We start from the raw sequence: 26345 nt of genomic DNA on the forward strand, positions 1-26345 counted from the left end.
CTGGTCTGGGTCCAGTGCCCCCCCCCCCCCCCCCCCCATTTCTGCTACTTGAATTAGCCCGTGCCTATGTGACGTCACCTGTTTTGAAAATCTGTCACGAAGGGGTGTATCTGTTTGTATTTTTATTTTTATTTTTGTAAAAATGTGATATCCATGATTGGTTAAACTTTATCTCATTATTGTAGTCTCCTTTTGCGAGCGTTACTGTGTACAGAATTTAATTAACTTGCGAGTCACTTAATGCCTGTTTAAAGATTAATGTTGTTGTTTGAATAGGGCGCTTGCCCGTGCTTGTAAGGATTTTTTTGCTAATTACCTTACCGCAAAAATTTTAAGAATAAAATTTTATTTCCTAAAGAAGAGTTTAACAAATGTTTTGTTGTTATAAACTGTGAATGTTGCTTATGTGGCCCGGCCCTCCCGCTCAACAGCAATTGGCTGATTAGGGTGGATTGATCACCACATGGTCCTTCTACTTTAAATCGCTCTGTAACTGTACTCCTAAATATTTAATGTATTTCATTATTCCACGTTTGGAGGTTGATCGATTTTGCGATAGTGAATTTAAAATAAGAGCCTAACGCTTGTGTGCTAAGTAGATATACTGAACTGCATTCTAACTAACACGAACGACCTGTAGGAAATTGCTTATCGGGATCCATCATGCTGCCAGGTTGATGTAGGCCCATCGTTATCTGTATCCACTATTTTGTTATTCTAGGAACACGTTCCACAATCTTGCGGTAGATGTCTGCAGAATTTTTCCTCGATTACTTCTTCAGCGTTTTACACACCTTTATTATCCCAATAGTCTGGCTGATAACCACCACGATAACTATTGGCACACATGTTTAATTAGCTTGATGAGGATTGTGGGATAGTCAACTCGTTCCACTAATTATCATTTCATCAGTTATGATTTTCTCTTTACGAGGTGAAAATTATGGTGTTCGCAATGTGAAGGACCACGCAAAATGTTTAGCCACGGCGCGGATAATAGAGAATTACAATGAGGTGACAAAAAGTCATTAGATAAAGATATGCACTCATGCAGATGACGGCAATATCGGGTACAGAAGGTATCAATCGGCAGTTATCAAGAGTGTGCCGAGAATATCAAATTTCAGGCATTACCTTTCACCACAGACAACGCAGTGGCCGACGGCCTTTACTTAACGACCGAAGGCAGCGGCGTTTGGATAGCGTTGTCTGTACTAACAAACAAGCGTGACATGAGCGTGGAAATTATTGTGGGACGAACAATGAACGTATGCGTTTGGGCAGTGCGGCGATATTTGGCGTTAATGGATTATGGCAGCAGACTATCCACGCGAGTGGTTTTATGCACGACATCGACTGTAGCGCCCCACCTGGGCTCGTGACCATATCGGTTGGACCCTAGACGACTGGGAAACCGTGGCCTTGTCAGATGAGTTTCGATTTCAGCTGATAAGAGCTGATGGCAGGATTCGAATGTGGGTCAAACCCCAAGAAGCCATAGACCTAAGTTGTCAACAAGAGACTGTGCATGCTAGTGGTGCCTCCATAATAGTGTGGGCGGTGTTTACATGGAGTGAACTGGGTCTTGTGGTCCAATTGAACCGATCTTTGACTGGAAATGGTTCCGTTCGGCTATTTGGAGACCATTTGCAGCCGTTCATGGATTTCATGTTCCCGAACAACGATGGAATGTAAAGAACATTCTGGACATTGATTTGGCCACCCACATCGCCCGTCATGAATCCTATCGAGCATTTGTGGGACATAATCGAAAGGTCATTTCGTGCACAACATACTACACCGGCAACACTTTCGCAATTGTGGACGGCTATAGAGGCAGCATGACTCACGATTTCTGCAGGGGACTTCCAACGATTTCTTGAATCCATGCCACGTTGAGCTGCTGCACTCCGACAGGCAAAAGGAGGTTGGACATGATATCAGGAGGTATCCCATGACTTTTGTCACCTTTGTTTATATAATAGGTTTTGGCACGGTTCACGGAAATATAACTAGTAGACGTAGACTAAATCTCAAAAAACATCAAATATCATGCATTCTCCGCCAAATATCAAAATAGAAACAATACACTTCGATACACAACATTCGAATCGAGTAGACAGCGGCCATACGTATCGCTCATGGTGCTAAAAATGATTCAGATGCTTTTCCATTGCTACAGAGTTTTGCACTACTATGACGGAAAGCAATAATTTAATAAAAGCTTCTCTGTTTACAAGCCGTGTACTGCGAGTAAAACACTCGAGCTATCGATAGTTGTCTCCAGCATCGTCATCAGGAGTTAAAATCACTGACTTCCGGCGCTGTCATGACTTTCTGCTTATATAGGTGCGATAGAAGCGTGTGGAACCCTTCAGAGAGGGCCGAAGCGACGCATGTGCGGAAGGCGAGTCGGGCATCTTACAGCAGCTCCAGCCCACCGCGAAACCGAATGACGTCAGGTGGAGCGTGGGGCTGGCGTTCCTTCTGAAATTACCGCTCTCGTGTTCCTAAAAGCGTCAAGTATCCGTCTTTGCTTCGCTCTGGCACAACAGTTTCCACTTGGGATCGTCAACCTTTCCCGCCGTACCTTAACGACAACGTACTTCCCGTACCACAACGAATACTGTGAGATGATGCATGCCACAGCGATGGGATCCCCACTGTCTCTTCTTCATGGAGCACTTCGAGGAGCAAGCTCTCAACTCTGCGAGGTGGTATGCATCTTGCTCCCTACAGTATGCTGACGACTCTTGGTATGGCACTAAATTTATTGTCCAGATGAAGAGGGATGGCACGCTTCTATTCCTGGATGTTTTAGTTGAGCGGAAGACAGAAAGACAGCTTTGGTCATTCAGTGTACAGGATATCTATGCATACTGACCATTACTTGAACACCAACAGTTTTCACCGCACCATACACAAGAAAGCGGTCCTGAAAACGTTAATACACAGGGGAAATGTTATTTCTGGCTACGACAGTTTACAGTCTGACTTATAGAATTTGAAAAGCATGTTCAGGGAATACGGTTACAGCAAAGGACAGAGAGCAAAAGCTTTCAGGAGCAACTGACGAAAGACGCCTCTTGAACTGGCGGAAAAGGCTGCATTCCTTCCACACTGTGGGACAGCGACTAGCAAGAAAGTGTGCTGTAGAGCCGTGGACTGAGACCAGTGTTCTGGCCCACCTCAAACATACCAGATATGTTACACTCTGTTAAAGACAACGTGGGTCTTCGAGTTCCTGCCGTCTATGGTGTCCTGTGGGTATGCGGCAGCACTTACTTAGGACAAACTGCTCGCATTGAAGCTGCCCGCACACGATATATTAAACTAAGGGAACTTGAGAAGTCGGCCATCGCTGAACATTGCCTAGAAAACGGATATAAAATACAGTTTTAAAATACGGGAGTCTTGGCCCTACCATCGTCATAGTGGGATTATGTTATAAAAGAGGTGGCCGAAATTGCGTTGACAAAGCAGCAACAGTTTTATGGAGACTAGTGGAAGGTCATGGAGGCGGGCTTTGGATATTGGGCGAAAGCAAAAACGGGTGCTTGACGCTTTGAGGAAGGCGGAAATGACAGTTTCAAACGCAGTGCCGGCCCCTCGCACCACCCGACGTATCTCGGTCCCACATCAAGGTCCATGAGAAAGACAGTCCGCGGTGGGCACGTCACAGCACATGAGTCTGCAGGTCTTCCTAGTGGCGGCAGTCGTCTTCTAGAGGGAATGAGTAACTATTTCAGACGAATTTAAGAATTCTTAACCACGCATTTAAATGCATGCAAGCTCTCGATAATACACGATAAATTTAAGACTTTGTGGGTACTTTTTCATTGACATATCGTTTTCCAGTGGGCCCAGTACGGAGCCGTGCGTTCGCCATGTACAGTAGATAAGGCGACTAGTGTGACGTAACAAGTTCGTTGCAGGGCCCGTATTTCTAATGGATCCCTATCCCACGTGGGGTGGGCTGCATCTGCTATCAACTGCCCAACTCACCTTCTGCACATGCATCACTTCGGCACTCTCTCGATGATTATAGATGCTGCTATCGCACCTATGTAAACAGAACATCGTGTCAGCCTCAGCAGTCAGTGAATTTAACTCCTGATAATGATGGCAGAGGCAATTACGGAAAGCTAAAGTGTTTTATTCGATGTGATGTGGCTTGAGAAGTTTTTATGAGGGCAGGGATGTTTTCAATGATCTTTTATAATTATTGCATGCTGAATTCAGAAATGTAACTCACTCTGATCAGTCATGTCACGTTTCTTCGACATCTCAATATTTAGGTAGTAGCTATTAGGTATACAAGCCATTCAAATGTTTTACATTTTGAAGTTTATAGTCAAAAAGCAGAATGATTTCCACATCATATAGCTGCACTAATCACATTATTCAAATAAATGTAGTTAACAAGGACGATAAGATACTTCTAATTATCTGAGTTTAAGATGTCAAGACTAAAGGTACAGTCATAGGTGTCAACATGGGGGTTGGGTGTTGAGTTGAATTTGTTTCTAGTTTGTAGCGACCTGCAGGCCAGTATGACTTGAGTGAAAGCAAATTATTAGAAAATGAATCGTAAGTACAGGAATCATCGTGATTGATTTGGCTGCATTTGTGGTAAGGTTATCATGCCGTGTAGAAAGTAAAAGAATAGCGTTTTATGAAGAAAACGTATCATCTATATTTTGTAATTAAAATTGGTGATGAGGACAATCCATTTGCAACACATGTATGCTGCAAAACGAGTACTGAATTTCTGCAGAGCTGGTCCAAAAAGCAGCAGAAATGGCTTGGTTTCAGTGTACCTATGATCTGGAGGAAAGGCAGACACCATCTTACCGACTGTTATTTCTGCATGACAAATTTACATGGTGAGTTACTGTCTTTGATTCTCATGAACATAATATATAATCTCTTTATATGTGCATCTTACATCAATTAGAATAAATATCTTAAATGAATCGATTAAATGACTACTTTGAGGTCTAACCCAAAAACAACAATGAGAGCATAAAATATCCAGACATGTGTCTCCCATACAATCAGTGCTTCATGGACCAGGAATTCTGATTCCAACACCACTTGATAACCACAGTGATTTTTCTGGCCCAGATGATGAAATGCATGAAGAGGATACTGTGTGCTTGGTCATACATATCAATGACATGACATGAGATTTGTGCTTATTCAAAGAATCTGCCAGTTACTAGGATCACGTCTTCATGAAAATAGATTGTTAACTCCTGGACCAATCTTCTGTTGGTACCATAACTGCTAGGATGAGTTTCGACAGTATTTCAGAAAGGATGAAGAAGCTTCTCTGGTTTACTATAATGGCACTGGTTGTCTCATTGAAACTTTGGATATAAAGTACATCTCGTCTGAATGGCAGCTTTTCATAGATTCATCAAGTAAAGTTATGAAAGCTGTACTACACATTCGTAATGTGATTGCTTCTGAGTGTAAAGGTAATTGAAACCTACAGTAATAAAGACCTTTTGTTAACTCTCATGAAATATGAACATCACAACTGGAAGATATGTGGAGACTTAAAGGTTTATTTTTGAGCCTAATACAGTCTATGCTTAATTTCATACCACACAGATGCACATTAACACTATTCGTTACAAGCTATGGCCATACTATTGCGTCAGTAAGGTGGGAACACCAAACATCCATTCCTCCTGTTACTATGGGATAGTCGGGCAGATAAGAAGCAATACGTTCAAAGCATCTGGGAAACAAGGGCTGCCCTGAAACCAGTTTCCTGCAGCGATAAGTCACAAGCTTTCATGGTTCCTCAGAAAATTCTACTTCCATCGCTGCACGTGAAACTTGATCTGATGAGATCGTTTATAAAGGTGGTGAATAAAGAAAGTAGGGCTTTTACTTTCTTAAAACACATTTCCATGTGTCAGTGAGGCCAATTTTAATGGAGATATTTTCGATTGTCTTTGTATCAGGTAGCTTATGAAAGATCTACAGTTCAGAGAACATAGAGAGGAATGCCTAGTTAGCATTGGAATCAATAATAAAAAACTTTCTTGCCAACTAAAGGAATCCAGAGTGTGGGAATGTAGTCCAGGAATTTAAAACTTAAAGCAAAAGAACTAGGAATTAAAGGATATTCTGAAATGGAAAAGGAAAAACTTATTGCATTGATTAAATATATTTTTTAAAATTTACATTTTAATGAATTATGCAAATTGAAATCAAAAACAATTGCAACAAATAAAATTAAAATCGTTCAATATATTAAAAATAGTGATCCATTTGGTGAATCAGGATGGAAATACATATCAGGACATTACGAATTATGTGTAAATTTTATGAGAGAATTTCCAGATCAGTTAGTTTGCAAACAGTATTAACACCATAACGAAATTTGCCTGAAGATTTTATTAGAGAAATTAAGATAAATTAGATTGGAACTTTCTGTCAAGATATAAAATATTATCTGAAACTTCTATGAGATAATTTCAAGACAGATTGCATTGGGAAAATTTATCACATATTCAACAGTTCTGTAAAGATTTTACAAGAGAATTTCAAGTCTTATTTAATTGGGATGAAGTATCAAGTGAGCAAATATTACCTGAAGAGTTTATTATGGAATTTCGAGATAAATTAAATTGGAAGTATATTTTAGAATGTCAAAATGTATCTGAATTATTTATACAAAACATACACCTAAAGTATATGAAATAATTAAAAATCTGAAGATAATTATTGTTCTATATGTTTAAGTAATGAAAATCATCAGTTTGTAAGAATAAACTCTATTTTTTCATAAATAATGTATTGATGAATGGTTAAAAGAAAAAGTTATTTGTCCATTGTGTAGAAATGTTATTAAAAATATAAACTAAATTTTCTCTGCCTTCATTTATTATATCATTATTCAGTTGTTCTTGTGTGTAATCACTTATAATATTCAAATAATTATGCCAACAAATAATTCTTAAAGTTCCTTTCATTTGTTTACATAAATTTACTGAATTAGTATTGTAATTATCTCATAACATTTCTTCACAATTAGGATGTCTATCTTCAATTCCATACAATTGTTGTTGTGTTCTAATCACATAATAAGTATATTCACAATCATTTTCAAATAATTTTCCAAGAATAAATGTTAGTCTTAAATTTTCATTAACTGTTTGAGGAACAACATAAGGTAATAATATTTTTATTTCTTCGTTTCTTTCATGTAAACTTTCTAAAGTTCTATCAACTACTACATTTAAATTTTGTATATGATATTCTCAAATTTTATTTAAATTATCGAAGAGAGTTATTTGACTTTTATACATCTCTTTTATTTCGTTTGTAATTGTATGTTCTCCATGTTTTCAGAGTCCTGGTAAAAATTCTTCATAAACCTAATCCTGGAAATTTACATCGCAAGGCATTTTGGATCTAATAACTAAAGAATATTGGCCTGGCTAATTGATAAATTTTGTTGAATATTGCATAAATTTAGGAAGCACCATTTCAGTGCTACTGTAATTTTCATATGTTTTACAATATTTATGTTTAACATGGTCTTTAGTTGCATTCTTAATACACTCATATCTTAAAATATCAGCAACTTGATTTGCATAAAATCCAGGATTATTCTTTTTGTCAGTAATCATAAACACTTGCTTATTATGAAAAATGTTTTTTAGATGTAAGATTTTTATAAAGAAAAATAATGTATATACCCCACACAGATGCTGGTTCATTGATAAATATTGTTGATGCTTTTGTTTAGATTAATCTTATAATATTTTATGTGTATATAAATGAAATTACTTCTACAATGTTGTTTGTGAAAATAGTAATTAGTGATGATAAAAATTATGCGGTAAAAATTTATTTCCATTTGATTATTTGAATATTCCAGCAACAACTCTAATAGCTCAAGTAAGTGATGATTAAGTAAGAGAATCATTAAAATTATTATTTCATTTAACACAAAAACTTGAGATAACTGGTGAATTATATAAAGAAACTTCAAATTTTATTGAAAGACCTAGATGTGGTGTACACGATTCATTCAGTAGTTATAGAACTAGTATGTATAAAGGGAATAAGAAAAATATAAAATGGAATTATAAAGGAGCAAATAAAAAAATGTTAGAAGTAAGAGATGAAATTTCGTTTATAGCAAAATATATTGATATTCGTTTTGTTTACGATATTTTAATTACAAATAAAAGACAAGTGCATACACATGAAATATCTGGTCATCAATGTTCAAAGTAACTAAATGGAGCCGAGCGACCGCTATGGTCCCAGGTTCTAATCCTGCCTTGGGCATGAATGTGTGTGATGTCCTTAGGTTAGTTAGGTTTAATTAGTTCTAACTTCTAGGCAACTGATGACCTCAGAAGTTAAATCACATAGTGCTCAGAGCCATTTGAACCATTTGAACTAAATGGAAAAGGAAATGTGTTAGGTCCCACATTTTTCCAGATATAGATAATGACCATATAGAAACACATGTAGATAAAGATAAGATATCGTAGACAGAAATTGATAAAAATAAGCCAAATTATCAAAAAATTAATTGAAGTTTGCGTTTATGAAATTGGTCACTTGTTAGGTTTATATCATTCAGATGTTTATGAGTCAATAATGTATCCATTCTATAATGATCCGCTTTTAGAATAAATTTGAGGTGGTACTGATGCTTTTAAAAGTTTGTATGGTAAAAAATAAGACAAATGGCTATAACAAAATCTACACCAGTTGTACCAATAGTTAATTTAAATAAATCAGTTAAAGCACTCTATGTAATTAATAAATCTGATCGCCAATTAATTATGAATCTTTATCAGAAGTGGGTATGGACAGGTGATGATATGAATTGACAATTAATAACTAATTGCTTAAAATATTTTACCACAAGATTTACAAAAAGTAGATTGAATATATCATAGACTAGGTGGTGAAGTAGTATTATTTGTAGACAATAAGATATATATGGCAAATTTACAAACATTAGAACTAGTTTGGAGATATCCAAAGACAATATCTAGTAGAGGAATACGTCAAAAAAATTTATTAAATGATGTACAATTATTCAGGTAGAACATTTTTATTCTGTAATGAACTTTTTTATATGGAATTTGATGAATGTAATTTTACGTATAAATTATGAGGGCTTATAACTAGAGAACTTCCAGGGTTACAAACCAGAAGGAATTCTGCATTCAGATGCATTAATGTATTGTTGTATTCCTTCAAGGTTGATGCTTTTTATGAATATAATGAATTCACAAAAAAGTAATTAGACCTGGTATAGTTGATTTACCTTTATTCGGTAATAAATGTACAACACTAGTGATTGAGGTAATAAATATATTAAAAGATAAGTTAGAAAAACTAGTAAATTTTACTTTTTTTACAAGTCTAACAATATTTTTCTATATAAACAGCACAGGTTCTGCAGCAAGCAGAGCTGTCTTATGTCTAATCCAAATTTGTAAATACTGTAACGCAAGTCACTTGATAATTTTACTTCACAAAAAATGGCTCTGAGCACTATGGGACTCAACTTCTGAAGTCATCAGTCCCCTAGAGTTAGAACTACTTAAACCTAACTAACCTAAGGACATCACACACATCCATGCCCGAGGCAGGATTCGAACCTGCAACCATAGTGGTCTTGCGGTTCCAGACTGTAGCGCCTAGAGCCACACGGCGTGCCTTACCTCACAGAAATATACAGAAGTTGGATATAGAACAATGTGTACATGACTATCATGTACAAAACTACAACAGTAAACGAATTCCTTGTTATAAAAATATCTAAACATTATTATAAAAACATTTACCACGAATTCTGAGTGAAGTACATTCGAAAATATTGTTGTCGATGAACAGTGGCAAAATACAAAACTGATACAAATCCAAAACAAATTTAAACCTATCAAGAGATTAAAAATTTAGATTGTTTCTTTGTTAATCAGTCACATAAGGATAAACAGTATAAGAAATGTAAAAATGTGTTTTTGGAATATGTGCAAATAAGAAAGGACACTCATCTTGTACATAACATTTAAATATCTGTTAAATAGAGATTATTACTAGTTGCATCTTTGAAAGTCATTTTTCACAAATTTAATGAATTTTATTTTCCATAAATAGGAAATGGAGACTTTCATGGCTGTTCAACTTTGTGCTTATTGTAAAAGAAATAATTTACGAGGTTAACATAAGTTAAATATAGTTGATCTAATTAGATTTATTAACAGATATAATCTAATGTGATGTGGAAGTGTTTGGAAACAGTCTAATTATTATAAAATTGGAAGTAATGAAATTATTCAAAATAATGAAACTAAACCATTGAAAGAAATATATCTATTTTCTAGTGATGTGTTTGTGAAACAAGAAGCTAGAACTAATAATGAAAAATTATTTCCTTTTTGTACCGATTCATTTGAAAAACCAAGAGACAGAACAATTCATGATTATCCAGTTGATAACACATTTGCAAACAGATTACAAACTATAAATTTTGAAAATAATATAAACTCAAATGAAACTAATCATTTCTTGACTGCAGTAAAGCCGAAAATTATGAAAATTGTAAAAGACAATCTAAAAATACATCGATTTAAAAAATTTTGTGAATATCAAATGCATACTAATAGAAATAATATGGAATTTAATTTCCAGACTCAAAACCATAAGCTCACAAATGAAAGAGTTAATTTAAAAAATGAAGATTGCTAAAAAAAGGATTTTATCAAGAATGAGTGATTTTCAAGGACACATATCAGGATGGACATTAAACAGTATTATTGGATTACAGCTAGGAATTAATAGATATGTTCAATTGAGAGGATCTTCTTACTTTGAATTATCAGATAAAAAAGTAAAAAAAACATATTAATGCAAAAAGTAAAGATCGAAAATGTTTCCTGTGAGCTATAAAATCTGCATTACATCCTGTATATCAAAATTCAAAAGGAGTTGCGAAATATTAAAACGTTGGTCTTGATTTTGATCAGAATCTTGAAAATTTTGAATTCCTCTGCTGGTTTTTAATATTAAAAAAATCGAGAGTAGAATTAATGTACCTACTAATCTCTATTCAATTGACGGAAAATATCAAGTGTATCCATTTAAAATTACCAAATGGAAGAGAGAGAAACATGTAAATCTCTTTTATTTCAAGGATGGAATTAATTGACACTATTGTTCTAAAAATAATTCCTCTTGAGTAGTTTCGAGTCGGCCACCCAGAGTGGCCAAACGGTTCTAGGCGCTACAGTCCGGAACTGCGCGACCGCTACGGTCGCAAGTTCGAATCCTGCCTCGGGAATGGATGTGTGTTATAAATTCATTATGTAATAATTGTAGTTTGCAATTAAAACATCCAAGTTTTGTACCAATTTATTTGCATAATTTATCTGGGTACGATTCAGATATGTTTGAAAAACAACTTCATTTGATAAAAAAGTATACATTTACTACCAAATAATGAAGACAGATATTTCATATGAAAAACCATCATCAAATATGAAAAACAAACAAATGAAAAATATTTAAAAAAAATTCACAGAAGACTTATTCGAATTAGTAATCCATATCATTACATGGATTCTTTGAAGTAATTTGAAGAGACACTATTAGCAGCAAAGGATGACTTCTACAGTAAACTGAATGACTGTGAAATTGATGAAGAGGATTATAAGCATGCTAAAATAGTTTGGGAAAAATTTAATATTAAAAATTTTCTTGAATGTCATCATCTGTGCCTTAAAACTGGTGTATTGTTATTGGTTGATGTGTTTCAAAATTTTAGAAAAACTTGTAGTAAAGCTTGTGATTTAGATCCATCTTGGTATTACACAGCACCTCGTTTATCTTCGGATTCAATGTTGAAAATTACTATATAACCACCTGATTTATTACATGGTTATGATATGACCTTTATGGTTGAAAAGGGAATAAGAGGAGGAATATCACAGTGTTGTAAAAGATATGTTAAAGCAAACAGTAAATATATGAAGGATTTTGACAGCAAAAACATATCATATATCTAGTGTATTTAGATGTGAATAATTTATATGGTTACACTATGAGCCAATATTGACCAAATGGTGGATTTCAATGTGATGAACCAAATAATTTTGATTGCACAAAAATAATTGAAATATCAGATACTGTTAAAATTGGATATATTTCTGAAGTTGATTTAGAATATCCAAAAGAATTACATGATTTACATAAAGATTTACCTTTCTGAATGATGAAGATAATTGTATAGTTCAGTATACAAATCTTAAACAATATATGTCTCTTGGAATGAAAATAACATAAATTCATAGAGACATAAAATTCAGTCAATCAGATTGGTTGAAGCAATATATATAGATTTAAATATGGATATGAGTACTAAAGCCAAAGATTATTTATTTTGAAAAAGATTTCTATAAATTAATAAGTAGTTCAATGTTTGGAAAGATGATGGAAAACATAAGCAACAGAATGGATATAAAATTAGTGTCAGATGAAGATAAATGTGATGAGCTTATAGCTAAACCAATCTTTAGAGGAAGAACTATATTTAATGAAAATTTTGTTGCTATTCATGTGAACAAATCAAAAATTGTGTCCAATAAACAAATGTTGGTATCAGTGTACTTGATTTGTATAAGGAACTTATGTACAATTTTCACTATAGTATAATGAAACCGAAATATGGTGAAAATATTGTGTTTGTTAACAAGATGTGGTTACATTTACAATTTAAAATTTTTAGAAGACATGAAAACAATGGTTGTTAAATTTATAATAATGATTATCCTGAAAATAATATTTATGGTATTCCACAAGCAAACATGAAGGTCTTAGGAAAAATGAAAGATGAATGCAATGGAAAAATAATGGAAGAATTTTGTGCTTTGAGAGCAGAAATGTATAATTATAAAGTTGGTGATAAGATAGAGAAAAAATCTAAAAGAATTAAGAAATGTATTGTTAAAAACAGAATAACCATTGAAGGTTATAAAGATTGTTTGTTTAACAACCGGAAACAGAACAGAAAAATTAATATGATTCAAAGTGAAAAACATGAAATGTACACAGTTGAAAAAACAAGAAAGCGTTGAGTCCTCATGATAACAAAAGATATGTTTTGAAAATGAAATAGATATATTACCATACAGTCATTACAAATCATAAAAAATCGAATAACATTTTTTCTATATAAATGGAAACTAATCAATAAGCTCAACAACGGAAGTGTCTCGAAAGAGATCAAAAAATTAAGTTGTTTGGAGGTAAATGTTTTATATAATATTACTGGATGTGAATATTTAAATAGCAGATTTGGAGAAAAATTTGTATGGAGCTTAATTATGAGTTTAAGAGTATTTTTCCAGACAGATATTCTAAATTAATTACTGATTGTGATTTTCAATTTGTTAAAAAAGAACAGATGACACTGAAATATAAAGAAATGAAGAAATTTAAAAATAGACATAATGAATTTCATGAACTGGATTTCACTCTGTGAAAATTTATTAAAACCATATTTTTTCCTATTAAATTTTAAAATATATATATGGACAATACCAAACAGCTACAGCAGAGTGGTGACTGTCTAGAGAAAAAGAATATTAATGAATTAATGAATTTCATACAGATAAGTATCGAAAAAATGGATATGGTTGGAGTTTTTATGAATGTGCAACTTACTACCAGAAAATTAAGGTTACACATGAATTGTAGGAAAAAAGCATTAAAAGACCTGTACAATCAACAGTTCATCAAAATCTTATGGCTGCTCAAGAAGAAAGAAGTAGAAAAATTTTGGGTAAGGACTAGAACAGTTTTTATTTATTTACTTACGTTCACCTTTTAACTGAACTGGAGAGACAGTAAAATTTTATTATGAATTATTTTTTGTGAGAATGAATTAAATTTTTTTCTTACAAGCACCTTTTATAAGATGCCAAATTTATTTTATTACCGTCACCCTTTGTATGAAAAAAGTCATTATTTTATATTTAGTGAATGTGATAAGAAAATGTAGTCATTTTTATCAATTTTCCAAGTAATTTCTTATAAAATAGACGTCTTTTTAATAAAATTAAACGAGTTAGACCTAAAAATTGGACTATAGTAGGAAGCAAGTGTAGGTTCTAGGTAACTTGGGTCGGTCCTGGCGTGAGCCAGGACTGAGCCAAGTGAGCTAGAACCTACACTCGCCTCCTTCTAGTATCGTTACTGGTGACAAGCAGTGGTGTCTTTATGCTAACATAAGGAAAAGAAAGGAATGGTTGATCCCAAACACTTTAGCAACTTCTCATACAAAGACCTGCGCGCACCCACGAAAGATAGCGCTAAACAGCTGATGGAACAGTGACAGTGTGCTGTACTACAAATTGCTTCCCTAAGATGTGACCATCACTGCTGATATTTATTGTCAACAACTGAGACGACGTGCAGACCCAATCCAAGAACAACCACCACGAAGACACCATGAAGTGATGCTATTCCTTGATGATGCCCGCCCGCATTCTGCGAGACTGACAAAAAATACTATACAGAGTTGGACAGTCATTCTGCACCTACTTATTCACCTGATGTTGCGCCCTCAGATTTTCATCTTTTTCACTCTCTACCGGACGTCCTTCAAGGAGCTTCTGGATGATAATGCGCTCCGAACATGGCGCGACGGGATCTTCGCATCAAAACCATGTGACTTCTACAGTCGCGGAATCAAAAAGGCACCCCAGTGTTGGAAGACTGTTGCAAACTCTGAAGAAGAATATACTATCGATGACTAAAGTCTCTGTTATATGTATCTGTTGTGTTTATAAAACACTACGAAATTATGCACCAACCTAATATATTGGTTTAAGTGACATGCGAAAGCCAGGCTGCTGAGAGCGAATAACGTGGAAGTGCTAAGGCTCGTATAGTGTCCGCGGTATCTCTGGAAAGCAAATGTAGTACATGTTGGATATCCTTGACTCAGCCAATATCCTGTAAATCGGATGCTTTCCAAGTCCATATGGCTTCTGTGGTGGTTGAGTGGGTAAAGGTCAGAGTACCGATACTAATCCCATGATATTAGTCCTAGTCGTTCAAAGCATGATTCCTCATCTACTTTATCATATCGGCTGTTTGACCCGCTCGGAGAGCCATGCGTGCTAAAGCGTCACTTCCGGGATGTGGAGATGCGCCGACCCTGGATCGATTATGCCTGGCAGATTAAGGTTGAGGGTCGGTGTGCCTGGATATGGTTTTTAGGTGGATTCCCAAATCCTACCAGGTGAATTTCGGACTGGTATCCAAATCCCACAACAGTTACACGATTCGCAATCATTTAGAAAACTTTCGCTCACTTCCACACTAGACGCAGACACGTTGAGCTACACATATTCCGCCCTTGGCAGGGGAGGGAGGGTAAGGGGTGGTGACAGTAAAATCTTTCCTTAAATTAACCATGTCAAATCCGTTAATAACCACTCTGCACAGACGTGGAACAAAGGCACGAGGAAAAGAAAAAGATCTGCACTACTGCCCATTAAAATTGCTAAATCACGAAGATGACGTGCTACAGACACGAAATTTAACCGACTGGAAGAAGATGCTGTGATATGCAAATCATTAGCTTTTCAAAGCATTCACACAAGGTTGGCGCAGATGGCGACACCTACAACGTGCTGATATGAGGAAAGTTTCCAACCGATTTCTCATACACAAACAGCAGTTTGCAGGCGTTGCCTGGAGACACGTTGTTGTGATGCCTCGTGTAAGGAGGAGAAATGCGTACCATCACGTTTCCGACTTTGATAAAGGTCGGATTGTAGCCTATCACGGTTGCGGTTTATCGTGAGAGGCACCCACATGCCTTGCTGATACTGTGGCATCAAGCAGTCAGGCCTGCAAGATGAGTGGTCTGCCAAGCGAGTGGAATCTTTCTTATTTATCGAGTAACATGAACTCTAGTACTCACAATTAAGTTACAAGTTATCCTCCTATATGATTAATACGCAACGGAAACACGCATCTGACTATCAGTAATTTACAGAACTCTGACTGCTCACTACGCACTGGCAGTACCACATTATTTTATTTAACGGCTTTTGTCAACACGTGGCCATCGCACTGAATATGAGTGGCGCACACATTATAAATTCTGGATATCATGACAACATACAATTCAAAGGAAAAGGCCACCAATCTTTTTCTTTTCACTATCTTATTTATTCCGTTAAATTCTATAACCTAAACACACCAATTCTATAACCTACAACAATAACACATGAGAAATTCCGCCCAGTGGGCATGGCTTTACATTGGTGATTCTCTACCTTATGGTCTCGTAATTATTTAACGCTACAGTGCAGTTTCTGGATAGGATGGTGCATCTTTTATTATATCTCACACTTCGACTCTCACAATCATCATCGCAACACTTTCCTCCAGATCGAGCGGTACAGAAGGAACAAGCATAACCCACTAATCTTTTGAAACTACCTTGCTACTCTCCCATGCCAACCACACATACCCAAATTACATGACATACACCACACTACAACATGGAATACAATACAATAAATAGTCACAACACTATCACTTTCAGCCTTCCCACTTCAATTAGTATTTATCCCAGTTTCACACGACACTGCCCCATTTTGTAATTCTACTTTCCTACTATGAACTCTGGAGATATATGCACGTCTTCCTGTGCAATGCAAGCCAAGTGGCGTTGCTGGATAGACGGCCGACTCACCTTGCTTCTCTCTCAGAGTTTGAATCTAGCGTCACACGGAATCATATCACGCAAAGTAATATTAAGAGCATATTCATCACACACGCGAGTACTTCTCTTTATCCTTTGTCTCATACACAGATTGAGACTCACACAGTACTCACTTCGTGGAAGTACTCGTCTCTAATTTCAAGTCCTGCACACGCCATTTCTTAAATATTTCAACTTATGGTACACACGCTATTTCTTAAATATTTCAACTTATTGTACACACGCTAGTAATTCAGCTTAACTTAAGCACACGGAAGTATTTCATCTTATTGCTACACGTGGTTTCATTGTGACCGTTGGTCACTTCCGAAGATTACTACGATCCCATTAATATTACCTGCCTGACATTTAATTCTCCCCACAAAAATTCCTGAAATAGAGAAATTATTATTTTTGTGGGAGTGCACATGTGATCAATTAAATAAATAAATTGTCATTCTTTCCCACACTGGTATCCGGCTTCGCTGTATTAATTGAAATTGAGTTATTATTAGAAAAAATATGTTGTTTCAATGTCGGGCGGTACTGTACCCTTGCAATCGTATCGCGGCTTTGCTGCTCGTGTTGGTCGAGATCAAATGGCTCTGAGCACTATGGGACTCAACTGCTGAGGTCATTAGAACCCTAGAACTTAGAACTAGTTAAACCTAACTAACCTAAGGACATCACAAACATCCATGCCCGAGGCAGGATTCGAACCTGCGACCGTAGCGGTCTTGCGGTTCCAGACTGCAGCGCCTTTAACCGCACGGCCACTTCGGCCGGCTGGTCGAGATCCAATGACTGTTAGCAGAAATTGGAATCGGTGGGTTCAGGAGGGTAATACGGAACGCCGTGCTGGATCCCAACGGCCTCGTATCACTAGCAGTCGAGATGACCGGCATCTTGTCCGCATGGTTGTAACGGATCGTGCAGCGACGTTTCGATCCCTGAGTCAACAGATGTGGACGTTTGCAAGACAACAACCGTCTCCACGAACAGTTCGACGATGTTTGCAGCAGCTTGGACGATCAGCTCGGAGACCATGGCTGCGGTTACCCTTGACGCTGCATCTCAGACAGGAGCGCCTGCGGTGGTGTACTCAACGACGAACCTGGTTGCACGAATTGCGAAACGTAATTTTTTCGGATGAATCCAGGTTCTGTTTACAGCATCATGATGGTCAAATCCGTGTTTGGCGACATCGCGGTGAACTCACACTGGAAGCGTGTATTCGTCATCGCCATACTGGCGTATCACCCTGCATGATGGTACGGGGTGCCAAAGGTTACACATCCCGGTCACCTCTTGTTCGCATTGACGGCACTTTGAACAGTGGACGTTACATTTCAGATGTGTTACGACCCGTGGCTCTACCCTTCATTCGATCCCTGCGAAACTCTACATTTCAGCAGGATAATGCACGACCGCATGTTGCAGGTCGTGTACGGGCCTTTCTGTATACAGAAAATGTTCTACTGCTGCCCTGGTCAGCACATTCTCCAGTTCTCTCACCAATTGAAAACGTCTGGTCAATGGTGGCCGAGCAACTGGCTCGTCACAATACGCCAGTCACTACTCTTGATGAACTGTGGTATCGTGTTGAAGCTGGATGGACAGCTGTACCTGTACACGCCATCCAAGCTCTGTTTGACTCAATGCCCAGGCGTATAAAGGCCGTTATTACGGCCAGGGGTGGTTGTTCTGGGTACTGATTTCTTAGGATCTATGAACCCAAATTCCGTGAAAATGTAATCACATGTCAGTTCTAGTATAATATATTTGTCCAATGAATACCCTTTTATCATCTGCATTCGTTCTTGGTGTAGCAGTTTTAATGGCCAGTAGTGTATATATAGGCTGTTTCATAGTCTTAGCAACAACACTAGAGGTGGTAGATCACGTCGGTTTGTTAGAGACAAAATGCTCGCTGAGACTGCCTGGCGACGCTCGGCGTCCTATTGTATTTGCCAGCCCTGGGACGACGAGAATTCAGTGACATAGCAGTGCCGGAAGGAGTGGGCGTTCGGTTCTAGGCGCTACAGTCTTGAGCCGAGCGACCGCTACGGTCGCAGGTTCGAATCCTGCCTCGGGCATGGATGTGTGTGATGTCCTTAGGTTAGTTAGGTTTAATTAGTTCTAAGTTCTAGGCGACTGATGACCTCAGAAGTTAAGTCGCATAGTGCTCAGAGCCATTTGACATAGCAGTGTCTACTAATCAACTATGCTGTATACTACCTACCCCAGTAAACTGATATAGTTTCTTCAACAAGGAAATCATGAGAATGAGTGTCTCTGAGCGTAGAAAGACGTTTCATAAGCGAATGAGGATCTTTTATTTTGCTCATCTTGTCCACTTTCATACGGAGCAGATGACTGGATGGTAGGCAATACACATATTCACGTTGCAAATGCCTACACCCTGCCGCCTCTCAAGGATCTCTAACACAAATTGTTCTACATGACATGTTCTATCATCCCTAGACGTTTGAAACAAAGACTTTTAAACACCTGCATACAGGGAAAGGCCATAACAGCTCTCTGAATTTATGAGTCTGTGTAGCGCTGCAGTCGTATGGCAGTTGCATAAAGACGTCTCTCAAAACCTGATCGTTTGAAGGAGCCAGGATATTCCATTGTCTCACAGTCACGTTGTGTATGGTGTTTCAGACATTTTGATCTAAGGTAAGTTCTCACTCCATGTAATTATTACAGACTTATACAGAAAATTACGTTTTTCTACATAATTTTATTGAGATAGTGGTTACTCAGTGACAGATTTTCATGTCAACAAATGTTCCATCAGAGGTCGCCCCAAACCCACAACAACGTTTGTGTAATGTTGCGAAGGAAGGACAACAGCAAGCCAGTGGCCAGTATACCAGCCCTGAACTAATGCTTTTTTCCTTCTGTTTTTACTCTTATTTATGGGAAATAAATTGAATGTAACTACAAAGCGATGAATCATAATAAATAATAGTAGTAATAATAATTAATAATAAATATAACAATTACTGGATAATAATAAATAATAATTATTATTAAATAATAAAGATAATTTATTTCTTCCATACTTCATGTTATGCAAACATAACTGTGAAGGAGAAAGTCAATAATCATGGCATCCATATATCGGGAGCAATACGAGCACTGAAAAGGCAACATGACTTTTGTAACTACCGCAACCAAGAAGAGATAAGTTGAAGAGGAGAGTTTTAAGAAAAAACTACGTGCTACTAGCAACCAGAGGGTATCAGGATGTTTTCGGTCCCAGACAAGAACGGGAAATTTCCGACTATCTGCTGTTGTCGAGAAGATTTTTCGCTGTCAGCCAAGTCTATATGCGACTTTAAAGTGAGAATGAGTATGTATACTCGGTGCACTGGGTATGAAATTTTAAATAATGATCGTTTTATCTTTGATATGCATGCATGTTCTTGGAATGTCTATTTGTTACACAGCACAATTTATTGTACACAAGGACTAAAAGCTTTGAAGTATAGTGTACAATACACGAAGATGGCCAAACAGTTTTGCCGAAACCGGTAATCCGAATAAATGTTTTACTAAAGCGATCGTGGTAACTGGAAGTTCGTTCCTGCTTTTTTCATAAGGCACCTCCATAAAACCATGTTTTATTTATAAACTGCACTAAGCAGTGTTTCTAACGCGTGATTAAACTTGCACTATCCTGAGTAGTATTCGAACTGAAAGACGCACAAAACGGATCCATGAAAATAGTGTTAACCATTTTGACGGATCCCTAAAAAATTAACCATTTGTTTGCATGTTATATACATGAAACGTCATTGAATCTTTACTTACACTGTAGATGGAAGGCAACATTGTTTGCAGCTTCCATTGAACCATATGCTTACGTAGCTTTTCAATATCTCAATTCATATGATCACTAAGAGAATTCTTGTCGGTGAACTTCAACTTAGCTTCCTTCCACAAATGATTAACTTCTTGTTCGCACATCTGTTTCGACTTGTCGACATGCTGTGTAACATACAAATTGTAAAAGTTTTGATACAAATTAATGTTCAACACAGTAACATCGGCTTTATATGTGATGCAGAATATCACGACTCACTCACTGACTGAGATACAATGATTTCGACCGGCGGGGCATAGAACTCCCAGTATGAAATCTAGCTGAACCGCTGTTATTTATGTCCAAGCATTCTTTAAGGGTAGCTGCAGCGTTCTGTATAGAAACTACGTAATTCACATTTACCTGCTTAGGTTTTTTGTGCCTGGTAAGTTTGCGTTAGTTTTAGAAACAACGTAACTCCTGGAGTTATGATGTTTCTAATCTTAGCGTAGCAGCACTGTTGATTCTGTTGGCAGTTCTGTGTGATCTGTTTATGCTAGTAAAAAGATTTGTCATTATTGAAGGGCTGATTGCCTTTTAGATACAACAGAACATTCTTTGTCTTGGTTATCTGATGTGATTACAAGGACAGGTTGATAGCAGTTTTGTTTTAGAGTTCTGTGTTAATGGAAAACTCCTCAAAATGAAAGAGGAGTGTGAGGAATGAAGCCTAAGAGTGAGGTAATCAAAAGAGCATGTGTTCAAGGAAGTGAATACATAAACTATGCAGGAAAAACTATTCCAGAAAGAAAATCAGGTGAGAAATGCAGTTGCAAGAAGCATATTTTGCTAGTGTTGACATTGCGAGGTGCCGGGGCTAGCAGTGTATTTAACACTAAATTCTAGAAGCTACATATGTAAATGATGCTCTAAGCCCCCCCTTTTCTAACTCCGACTTTTGCTGTTGCACAAGGATTAAAAATATACGCGAACTGACTGTAATCAACCCTGCAAGTGGAGTAGAAAAGAGTTTGGCACCTGCAATAATTTAATTTGATACATAAGTTAAATAAAGGAAGGTTTCATAAACGTAGTGAGAAATGATGGGTTGCTCTACCGATTAACAGAATGAAAGTTCTGTCCAAAATAACAATATGATTTATTACGACTAAGCACAAAATAATAAACAAAAACACATGAATTCTAATTTATGATACATTAAATTGGCTCAAATTGGAAACACAAACAAACGCTGTGAAGGTGAAGTTGTCCCTAAACTAGATCGTGAGGTTTAAGACGAAGTGGTATGTGGAGCCAATTCCTTGCCACTCAAACCTCAAGAGAGACACACAGCTAACCCAACAGTAATTGCTGCTACTCAAGACAGAACAAAGTTAGAAAAGGATGAACAGGCGCGCTCTGCTGAGCTCTGATTATCACCTAGGAAAATCCCTATCTGCCGGTGCTGCGGACATACATTACCAAACTGTCTTCTTAACTGCCAGAACACGATCTGGCGTACCGCAGGCGAGGGCTGGTTGCTTCGACGTCCTCGACCGAAAGGCGACCGCCGACTGCCCACAAGAGCACCCGTACAGGCCGAACACACAACATTCCCGCCCCCACGACAGTGGCCGTGGTTAAACGTTCCAATCAGCAACTCGAAAACCGGCGGAAATTCCACTCCATTGCCGGAGCACTACCATTCCACCAATGGAGATTCTTGGCGCCAATTTCTGTGCTGATTTTGCTACGTCACGGCGCTATGCCCTGAGCAAACCAATCACCGTTACTATTTTGCAGAAAGTGCGGGAATTTTCCCGCCACAACTGCCTGGGTACACAAGTCATTCCCACGCCTCGCTGGTAGCCCGCCAGAAAGTGTTTTCGCTAAGTTTCTCCGAAGTAACGGAACCTCTAGCTCAGCCGCTACTTCACACCCCAGCGGGCGTGTCTCTTGACAATGTCGGCGTCTGCAAAGCATTCACTCGACTGCCTCACACATGTCGGCTTAACCCGCCTGTCACCGGACCACCCGGGTGACGAGAGATGCTGCGTGGGAAGTCCGCGTGTGAAGGAATAGCAACTTTCCACCGCATGCAATTAGAGAGGAGAATCGTAAGGTAGAAATATGAGAGGGGGCTCATGCCACCTCTCAACATATTTCATCAGAAATCTTTTTTAGCTAGCTTTAATAATTTCAAGAGCAAAGACGAACATGATGTGTACTTACAAGGTATCATTACATGTAACAATACACAAAGACCTCATTGGTCTAGAAATGTCTCATCCATTTTGAATAGACACAGTTTTAAATATTTCATCATACTGAATTATGAACAGAAGGAGGTCTGCCAGAAGGCACGTATAGCTTTCCATAGTCTTTAAGGGTGACAGTAAACTCCGTTGTATAAGACAGTTGTTCATAGCTGGTAAGTCTTCAGGTAATTTAAGAAGAGAAAACCCCATAGCAAGTGCGAGGCCCGCCGAAATTAAAATGCTGATTCATCAAATTGAGTATTTTCCAAGAAAACAGACTCACTATTACTCCCAGGTGAAAAATTACCATGCTGAAAAGTTAAATGTGAAAATTATGTATCAGATGTTTGAGGAAAAACATCCCGCCGTAGATATTACATATCAGTACTATGCTAAATTTTTCTCAGATCATTTTCAGCTCAGTTCTGGGAGACCTTAGGTAGATATCTAATGTAAATGTGAAGTTATGGAACAGAAACTGAAGTCCACATTTCTCGATGAGAAGGCAAAGAAGATTGCTGAAGCAGAATTAATGACCCACAAAAGAAGAGCTAAATTTTTTACAACACTCTTCAACCTTCAACGAATCTGTACAAAGAAAGGGAGGTTCTGCCTGTTATAACATTTGACTACGTGCTGAATATTTCACTGCCTAATATTCCGGTGCAGGAGTTGTTTTATCTTCGGCACTTAACCCTCAACATTTTTTAAATTCATAATGCAAAATCTGGAGAAGGTCATTTTTACCTCTATGATGAAACCCAAGATAACAAAGGACCAAATGAAGTAGCTTCTTTTCTCCTGCATTACGCAGATAATTGCATTCCGAAGGAACTACTCCTTTTTAGTGAAAGTCACACCATAGTAATGTTTTAATGGCTCTTGTAGAAACAGGGCATTTTGATAAAATCCAGTACTTCTTTCCCCTCGAGGACTTTCTTTTCTCCACAATGACCATGATTTGGCGTTGCGGAGAGGCTTTTGTCAAAGCATTATCTAATTCATCTTCCAATAGAAGTATATAAGATAATAGTAAAGGCATGACTCCCTAAGAAGTTCATGGTTACTATGGTGGTCATTGCAGATGTAATTAACTTCAAGGATTGGTGGCCTCCCCTATAAAAGAAGATAGTAAATTCACTAGAAAGCGAATATGTTTCAAGAGACAGGGCTACTGCATTCCAGATATCAACATTAAGGCATTTCAAGTACTCAGCTCGGCATCCATGGGCAGTACTTGCATCATCATTCAACACAGCAGTGGAACAGACAGTCATCCTGTGGGGTACTGGGAAGTGTAATGAGTGTTTACTGCAAACAAGGGCATGCAACAGACAGCTGTCAGTCACTGAAGCTAAACATGGTAACCTGAAGAAGATCTTGCAATGCATTTCTGTAAAATATCAGCAATTTTACCTTGATATTTTCGACAACCATTGATAATTTAAAGTAATTGTTTTCAGTCTTGCATTTGCATTGCCAAGTCATATAAGATTTTGTTTGATGCATAGTTTAAAACATGTTGGATGCCTCAGATACTAATGTTAAAGCCAATATATTACTAAAGTCATATTTGTGAAAGTGTGATGTGTAAATCAGCTTTTATATGTTTCATAGCTTTTGAAATTAAAATTATTAAGTTGATTACAACAGCACGTTCATTGAAAATTTTCACAAGTATTGTATGTTAAATTATTCAAAGAAAGAAGCAACTGTTGATATGTGTTGAACTTTCTTTCAAAATTAGTTTATGTTTTCTGAAAAATATGCATTTATGTAGTTGCGATGTTTCAAAATTACCGATTCACTTGTGAGGCACTTGCTTCAAATCGGGAAAACCACACATCCATGCACACGTGTAAAGCAATCATTTCAGTTCAGACAGGCCATTAAGATTGATGGACACTTTATATACTTATGCTCTGCATTAATTATATAGAGCAAAAGGTTATCCGTTATAGTTATGTATATTCTTTGAACCAAAAAGTTGACGCGAGATTTCCATCGCTCCTTCCTTTAAAGGAGATTTGGCCTGACCACTGCCCCCCTCCTCAATTTTAAGCTGACGTAATAACTAATGGACGTCCCCTTATGTATCTCTGTAACGCTCTCATGAGGTCTAACCGATCTCTTAGCAAAATGCACGGCTCTTCGTTGGATCTTTTCTATTTCCTCTATTAAAACAACCTGGTAAAGATCCCAGACTGATGAACAAGTCTCAAGATCCATCTAGAAAGCGTTTTGTAAGCCACTTCTGTCGTGCGCGAATTACATTTTCTTAAGATTCTCGAGATGTATTTCAGCCTGGCATCTGCTTTTTCTACAATTTGTTTTGTGTGGTTATTCCACTTCCGGTCGCTCCGGATGGTTAATCCTAGGTATTTTGCGGTTTCCCTTTTTTCCAGTGATTTGTCACCAATAATGTAACGGAACAATAGTGGATCTCTTCGCCTATTAAAGTACAATATAGTACATTTAGATTCATTCATGATCTACTGCCAGTCACCCCACCAGCCGTCGGTCCTGTGCAGATCTTCCCACATTTCACTACACTCTTGTGGCGTTTTAACCTTGCTACACACAACGGCATCGTTACCGTATAGTCTTAAAGTGCTTCAGACGTTATCTACTAGGTCATTTATACTCATTATAAACAGCAACTAACGCACAACACCCCTCTTGATTATTCCTGGAATTACTTTTACATCTGTCGATTGTGTTATATTAAAAACGAAACATTGAGTTCTGTATGGGGCCCGATACACGGTAAGCTCGGCAGTTAATGAGATATAACGGAAAATTAATTGTCTATGTGTGCTACAAATTTGAAGATGCACTGATCAGCCAGTACATTACGACCAACGACCTATTATCGATATAAACCAGTCCACCCAATAGCAGCGTCACCTGGCGAGGAATGACTGCTAGTCAGACACAGGCACGGTGCAGGTAGTATCAGCGTACGTGATGTCCCTGCGTAGAATGGAGAAGGTGCACCTACATGAGTTTGATCGAGGGCAGATTATGATGGCAACAGCATTTCTGGAACTGCACGACTTGTCGGGTGTTCGACGAGCGCTATGGTGAATGTCTTAAACACGTGGCGAAACCAAAGTGAAACCACGTCCAGAAGTCGTGGAGTTGGGCAACCACCCCTCATTACAAATGTCTGAAGTCGTAGGCTGGGCAGACTGGTAAAGCTGGACAGGCGGCGAACTGTGGCGAAACTAACATCACTCTTTAATGCTGCGCAGAGTACAAGTGTGTCTGAACACACAGTGCACGGAACGCTCCTAACGATAGGCCTCCACAGCCGATGACGCATGCATGTGGCGAAGTTAACACCACATCTGCAATTATGAATAAAATGGGCTCGTGATCATCGGCACTGGACGTTGGCGCAATGGCAGAGCGTTGCATATACTTTCTTCATCATGCTGATGGGAGGGCTCGAATCCGTCGTCTTCCACGGGAACGGCCCCTTGGCACCTGAATT

The sequence above is a fragment of the Schistocerca nitens genome, chromosome 3 (assembly GCF_023898315.1).
Source record: "Schistocerca nitens isolate TAMUIC-IGC-003100 chromosome 3, iqSchNite1.1, whole genome shotgun sequence".
In the NCBI taxonomy this organism is placed as follows: Eukaryota; Metazoa; Arthropoda; class Insecta; order Orthoptera; family Acrididae; genus Schistocerca; species Schistocerca nitens.